The sequence below is a fragment of the Temnothorax longispinosus genome, chromosome 1 (assembly GCF_030848805.1).
Source record: "Temnothorax longispinosus isolate EJ_2023e chromosome 1, Tlon_JGU_v1, whole genome shotgun sequence".
NCBI lineage: Eukaryota > Metazoa > Arthropoda > Insecta > Hymenoptera > Formicidae > Temnothorax > Temnothorax longispinosus.
In genome coordinates this window covers 12,281,791-12,289,513 of record NC_092358.1, presented here as the reverse complement: position 1 = coordinate 12,289,513, position 7,723 = coordinate 12,281,791, and positions in this window count along the sequence as shown.

The following is a 7,723-nucleotide window of genomic DNA, read 5'->3' as shown; positions in this document are numbered from 1 at the left end:
TTGCGGCGCTTAAGCGATGCCGGATTGCGATTAAAGTTTGAAAAATGTGAATTTGCGCAACAGAAAATCGAATATTTAGGGTTTCGCATAAATTTGAAAGGAATCCATTCCTCAGGAAAGAAAACAGACAGTGTAAGAAACGCGCCAACGCCAAAAAATGTTTCAGAAGTGAAAAGTTTTTTGGGCTCTATTAACTACAATGCGCGGTTCATTGAGAACATAACAGACAAACTCTATCCGCTGTACGAGTGTTTGAAACAAAAAGAGTTCGAATGGATTATCGAATGTAATCGAAGTTTCATCATCAAAATAAAAAAAGAATTGTCAAATGAGCTCACCTTGGCGTATTTCGATCCGGAAAAGCCGATAGTGCTCACCTGTGACGCATCTCCGTATGGAATAAGTGCAGTACTGTCGCATCGGGAAGCGGGCAAGTACGATAGACCGATTTGTTTTGCGAGCAGAACGCTAACGGCGAGCAAAAAGAGATACGCACATCATGACAAAGAGGGATTATCGGTAGTTTTCGGAATTCGTAAATTCTACCAATATTTATATGGAAATCAGTTTACTATTCAAACGGACAGTACAACGTTGTCACGAATATTTCACCCCGATAAATCAATTCCTGAGATCTCAACAGCACGCTTGCAGCGTTGGGCTATATTCTTATCGGTTTTTAAGTATAACATAAAACAAGGAAAAGGAAAAGATAATTATGCCGACTGGCTCAGTAGGCTACCAATCGAACAGCCGCAGGAGTTAGAGAATAAGTTTCGAATGCTGCAAGATATCGATCATACGTTCGTGAATAACATCAAAGAATCCGATTTTGCTTTACTAGATTGGAGCGTAGTACAGAAAGCTACACGTGAGGACGTTGTATTGTGCCGGGTGATAAGATATTGCATGGACGGATGGCCAGAAGCCAGGCCGAAAAAGGAAGGGATGCAAATTAAGATTCTGGGAGAAACGCGACGCGCTGTCAGTAGAAATAGAAAGTAATTGCTTATTATGGGGACACCGCGTGGTGATGCCTAGCCAGCTGAGACCGCTAGTGCTTAATGAACTTCACCATAGCCACTTCGGAGTCGCGCGTATGAAGTCATTAGCTCGGTCATATGTTTGGTGGCCCCAGATAAATAAAAACATCGAAGAAATCACAAGCGCATGTTTGCCTTGTTTGAAAACGCGTAAAAATCCTCCCAAAGTTTCTCTTACGCCTTGGCCGTGGCCACCTGCCCCATGGCATCGTATCCTTGCGGATTTTTTAGGGCCAATAGGCGGAAAAATGATATTGTTAGTGATCGACAGCTATTCTAAATGGCCGGAAATATTTATCATGCCAAGTATGAACAAGGATGCAACAGTTGCTGCATTCCAAGAAATGTTTGCTAGGCATGGTTATCCTGCGCATATTGTAACGGACAATTTTGCCACATTCACGGAGGAAAATTTTCAGCGATTACTACGAGAAAAAGGCATTAGGCACAGCACGATCGCGCCGCACTGTCCGGCCACGAACAGCACAGCAGAAAACCTCGTTAATACGTTCAAACGAAAAGTCAAAAGCATGATGGATGATGGCATGTCACTTCAGTCAGCAGTACGACAGTTCTTGTTTGATTTCCGAGCGACGCCCCACGCGACGACACAAAGATCCCCAGCCAGTATGATGACTAACAGAGAGTTGAAAACTCGATTTTCAATCTTACGCCCACCGTCGGCGGCGGAGCATGTTCAAAGACACCAGGAACATCAGATAAAAGATCACACGGGCTCGCGTAGGGTGAAATTTTGGGTGGGAGATCCAGTCATAGCCAAAGACTATAGAGGCGGAAGAGAGCGTTAGGCGCCGGCCGTGATAATATAGAAACGAACGCCAGGTACGATGTACGACGTTAAGACGGAAGACGGTTTGATTTAAAAGAGACATGCTAATCAGTTGATTGCAGCGAAAACTAGCGGGGTGGCGGATGCGGTAGATAAAAGCAAAAGTGTCGAAGGAAACAAAAACCAATCGCCGGCCGTTGAGCCACGACGATCAGAGCGAATTCGACAAAAGAAAAATAGAGACGCGTGAGACTAGTTATAGCGATAGATATATAGTATTAGTTATAGTAATAGCATTAAGGACGTTCACTGGCAAAATCGTTTTCTTAGAAATTTTCTTAAACTTTCAGTATATGTTTAATTAAACGCGTTTTATACGTAGGCGTTTTATTCAATGCCCCTTGCGGTACTAAAATTTGAGATATTCAGCTTCAAAGTTCCGATTTTTAACACGGGATCCCTATGTTGAGCTCTCTCGACACGGACATTTTAATGAATAATAAGTACAGTTTTCTTAGAATTTTTTTGAAAAAATAGTATAAGATGCCTCATATTATTAGTAACGTGTGACAATAAAGTTTGATATAGCAAGCGGTATTTATTTTTGAGAAATAGTCGTCTAAAGAACACTATCGGACATAATTTTTGTCTGCTCGGAGGCAGGGAGAGGGAGAGATCACTGCGAGACTTGGCAACGTTGCTACCGCTGCAACATATAGGTTAAGTAGAGAACGTCAAGATCTTATGGGCAACGTTATTTAAATCAAGTTATTTAATCTTTTTTCTTTATGATTCATTATTATTTACTTTTAGAATGCTCAATAAACAAGTAGGACGTATTCATTTATAATTGGTACTGGAGTAATGAAAACGGAACAAAAATTTGCCAGATCGAGTAAAGCTGCGCGGCTAGACGAGTTTCAGACTTTTGCGCACGGAAGTAGTTGTCAACCATATCATTACTCCGTGCGTCTGAGTTGAGCACAACTGCCACCAGAGAACGTCCTTAAGGGAGCAATGTATATTGTACGCAATGTATACATAAAACGACGGGATTGAAGCCGGCTTGTCAACATAGCGGGGGAGAGTGTGGTATCTCGTGCCCGTAAGGTGCTGCCACACACCTTCGTCACGAAAGGCGAGCGAAGAATGTTATGTACGTCAGCAGACAATACGAGCAGTCGTGCTCGGGCCGGCGATCGGTTTCGAGAGGATAATAAACTACACGACTATAGATATATATGTGTGCGTGTGTACGGTGTCTCAACTCAGTTAATTCTCTTTCCCAAGTCACCGCAGAAGGATTGGCAAAAACGGTACAAAATGAAATCCAATATTGGACGGAAGTTTTGAAACAAGTTGTTGCCGTGATTCGTTTTCTTGCAGTACGTGGCCTTGCTTTTCGCGGTAAAGATGAAATCATAGGATCTCCTAATAATGAAAATTATTTAGGTTTATTAGAATTATTAGCTATGTTTGATCCATTTTTAGCAAAACATTTGGAAGTGCATGCAAATAAAGGGAAGGGCAACATATCATACATATCTAAGACGATCTGTGAAGAGTTTATAAAACCCTTAGCTCAAAGAGTTTTCAACAAAATTGTAACAAAAATTAAAGAAGCTAAATATTTCGCATTAATAGTAGACTCTACGCCAGATCTTTCTCACGTTGATCAATTAACGATAATATTTAGATATTGCTTGAAAGGAGTTCTGGTTGAGCGCTTCTTATGCTTTATCCCAATTCATAGCCATACTGGCGCATCTTTAAGTGATGAAATATTTAGTGTGCTGGAAAATAATAGCATTGACGTTGTTAATTGTAGAGGCCAGGCTTACGATAATGCAAGTAATATGTCCGGTAAATATAACGGACTTCGAGCGCATATAATAAACAAAAACGAATTATCTTATTATGTTTCTTGTATCGGCTATTCTTTGAATCTCGTTGGCGAGTGCAGTGTAAAGTCGTGTACTGATGCAATTAATTTTTTTTCATTTCTGCAAAATTTATATGCTTTTTTTTCCGCTTCTACACATTGGTGGGATGTACTGAAAAAACATACGTCCAAAACACTTAAAAGTTTATCTGCTACAAGATGGTCATGCAGATTTCAGTCAACTTCCGCTTTACACAATAATTATGATGGTGTATACAATGCACTAGCTACATTATCAGATAATGACGTCGAGAATATTTCCACTAGAGAAGAAGTTATGGCTCTAAAAAATAAACTGGTAAAACTTGAAACTGCTCTAATGACGATCTTGTGGTATCGAATTCTGCAACGTTTTGACATCACTAGCAGATGTTTGCAAAAAGTTAATATTGATTTGGTTACTAGCGATAACATACTCAAATCACTCATAGACTTCATCGATTCTTTACGCAACGAATTTGATGACATTGAGAAACGCGCTAAAAACATTAGTGGCATTGTTTTGCAAGAATATTCGGATGAATCGAAGAGGAAAATAACAAAAAAATATCCTGATGGTATTACAATTAAGATAAACGAGAGATTATGCGGACGCGATTTATTTAAGATTTCATCGTTTTTAATTATTATTGATAATTTACATAACGAGCTCAAAAAGCGAAGCAATGCGTATTCTCATGTTACGGGTTTATTTGGATTTCTGACACAACTAAACATTATAAAAACTGAACAGCTACGAGACTGTGTTAACAAGCTTCTTCGCGTGTATTCTAATGATCTCGATACTGACATGGTGGACGAAATGATACAGTTCCATTTACTTCTAAAAACTTCCTATTTAGATCAAATTCCTTCTCCAATTGATTTATTGAAATGGATGGTTCAGCAAAATATTACCGACGTTTTGCCTAATGTTTACATTACTTTAAAGATATTTTTAAGTATTTCTATCTCCAATTGCGAAGGAAAGAGGTCGTTCTCAAAATTGTTATTCATTAAAAATAAGTATAGAACATCAATGGAACAGCTTCGATTAACATCACTCGCATTATTATTTCAATTTATTAGATTTTAAGGTAATTATGCATAAAAAGACCTCATCTGCCAATGATCTTGACTTTTTTTTTTTATAACGAAGTGAAAATCCTCACGAATACCCCCTTTTCCGGGGTGGGAAGGGTGGTTATGTGGGGCTTTAACCCACTAAAAACCCCTTCGAATGTCCCTCACGGCGCTTTTTTGGGGAGGCCCCGGGAATCACAAGTATACCTTCCGTGAGCCTCCCCACGCCTAGCCCTGCCGGGCTTGAACTAACTCGTGACGGGTGAAGGGACACTATCCCCACCCGTCACCCCCCTTCAAGGGTTGCTTTCATAGCGGGCAAACAGCTGTCCCCGACTGCTCACCCACCCCCTCGAACGAGTGGGGGGAGGAGTAACCGTTGCCTAGGCGGCGGGTTCCTCCCCTCCTCGCGCCTTCTCGTAAAAGGCAGACGAAACCAGGACTCAGGGGGGCGAACCCCCCAAGTCCCACTCCCGCCCCCGTCACGAAATGGGAGGAGCGCCAGTGGCGGGGGCCCCATAAGGAGCACGCCCGAGCTCCCCCCCCCATGCCGCGTCGCGATGTTGACGAATTGACTCAACGGATCCTGCACCGGGGCCGAACCGCCGGGCCCCCAGCCCCTCCCCCCGCGGGCGGATAGGTCACGGGAGAAGCTATGCTTCCCCACCCACGGGCCGAGAGACCGGGGAAACCCGAGGGCAGGCCCCGGCGCACCCCGTCACCTTTCTCGCGCAATATCGCGCAAGTAGAGGAGGAGGAGGAGCCCCCGCTATGCAGAGATCCTCGTCCCCCTCTACAACCACAACCACATCCCCATCCCAACACCTATCACCTTTTGTGACAGGCCAGCGGGAGAGATGGGGGAGAATGATCTTGACCTTGGCATATGTTGTCAAGGTCACCCTCCTGAGTGACCTTCAGAAGTTTTTAGCCGGCGGTCGTTATTCGTTAAAAAATTATTAACAAAAAAAGTTTCGAAAATATATAGTAGCTATTTTCAGTATTGGAAGGCATAAACAACTAACATTACGTTTTTTTTTTTAAAGCAGAAAATACTTTATTTTGCGAGAAAGTCGCTGCTTTACCAAAACATTTAAAGCAGTAAATTGTTGATAAATTAAAGTCTTTTTTTTAATGCAGTGAATACTTTATTCCGCGAGAAAGTCGCTGCTTTACCAAAACACAACATTTAAAGCAATAAATTGTTGATAAATTAAAGTCTTTTTGTTAAAGCAGAGAATATTTTATTTTGCGAGAAAGTCGCTGCTTTACGAAAAAAAAAAATTACAGGACGAAATAATAGTATACATATATTATAATAATTATTATTTTATTAATAATTTTTACGCGGTTCAAAATTTAAATCCAACATTTCTTTGAAATAGACACTGTAGCTGTAAACTCGACTATATACGTCGACTTTAATTTATCAACAATTTACTGCTTTAAATGTTGTATTTTGGTAAAGCAGCGACTTTTACACGAAACGAGATATTCTCTACTTAAAAAAAAAAGACGTAATATTGGTCGTTTATGCCTCTCAATACTGAAAATTGCTGCTATATTTTCGAAACTTTTTTTATTAATAACTTTTTAACGAATAACGACCGCCGGCTAAAGATTTCTGAAGGTCACTTAGGAGGGTGACCTTGACAACATATGTCAAGGTCAAGGTCATTGGCAGGTGAGGTCTTTTTATGCATAATTACCGATTTTAACGACGTAATTCAGCAATTTGCGGAAGAAAAGTCAAGGAAGAAATGCTTGTAAATATTTTAGATAGAAATATTTTAAATATTGTAAACGTTTGTAAATAAATAGATTTATATAGAATATACTCTCTAGTATACCCTGTTTTTATTTAATATCCCGAGTCGAAATATAAAACCTACTTTTGAGCTACACCTCCAAAACCGGTAGAAATTTCCGGTTTAGGAGGTGTAGCTCAAAAGTAGGTTTTAAATTTCGATTTTGGATAGACACTGAAATTGACAGGGAGAAGGGGCCTACTAATAATATTGCCCCGGGCCTCATAATCCATAGATCCGGTCCTTTTGCCTTCCACTCGGCCCTGTACTACTAGGCGTTCTATGGAGTCCTGATTACGTGTAATGTGTCCGAAGTATTTTATGACCCGTAGCCGAACGGTCAACGAGAGCCTATGTTGTATATTAAGCTCTTTTAATATGGAGACGTTGGTACGTCGTTCGGTCCATCTTATCCTCAAGAGGCGTCGCCAGCACCACATTTCTAAGGCGTCTACTTTTCTGTGGTCTTGTTGTCGAATCGTCCATGTTTCAGGTTCGTAAAGGAAGATGGGGAGGACAAGACACTTCATTAGGCGGACCTTTGTGTTTTTGGTTATCTTTTGGTCTTTCCAGATTTTTGTGAGTTTGTCAACTGCCGACCTAGTCATGGCACAGCGTCTCTTAATCTCTTCCTCGCATCCTCCTTTATTAGTGATCGTGGAGCCAAAGTAGGTATAGCTGTATACAACTTCACAATTGGCTATACTTCTAACAGCAGTTCTGTTATCAGCCATCCGATCTACGATCATCATATTGGTTTTGTCTCTGTTGATCGTGAGACCAAAGTTGAGGCTTGTTCTTTCCAGGAGTTAAAGGAGGTTTAGTATATTTTCCTCAGTTGATGCAAGAAGAGTGGTATCGTCAGCATATCGCAAGTTAGATAACAGCCGTCCACCCACGGATACACCCTTATCCCATCCATCTAGGACAGTTCGCATTATGTATTTTGTATAAATATTGAATAGTAAAGGTGAGAGAATACATCCCTACCGAATCCCAACACGAGCTCCGGAATCAATTCTATCCACCCGGACTGCCGCTGTACTCCTTACACGTACAATTTCTTTATGAGGTATAC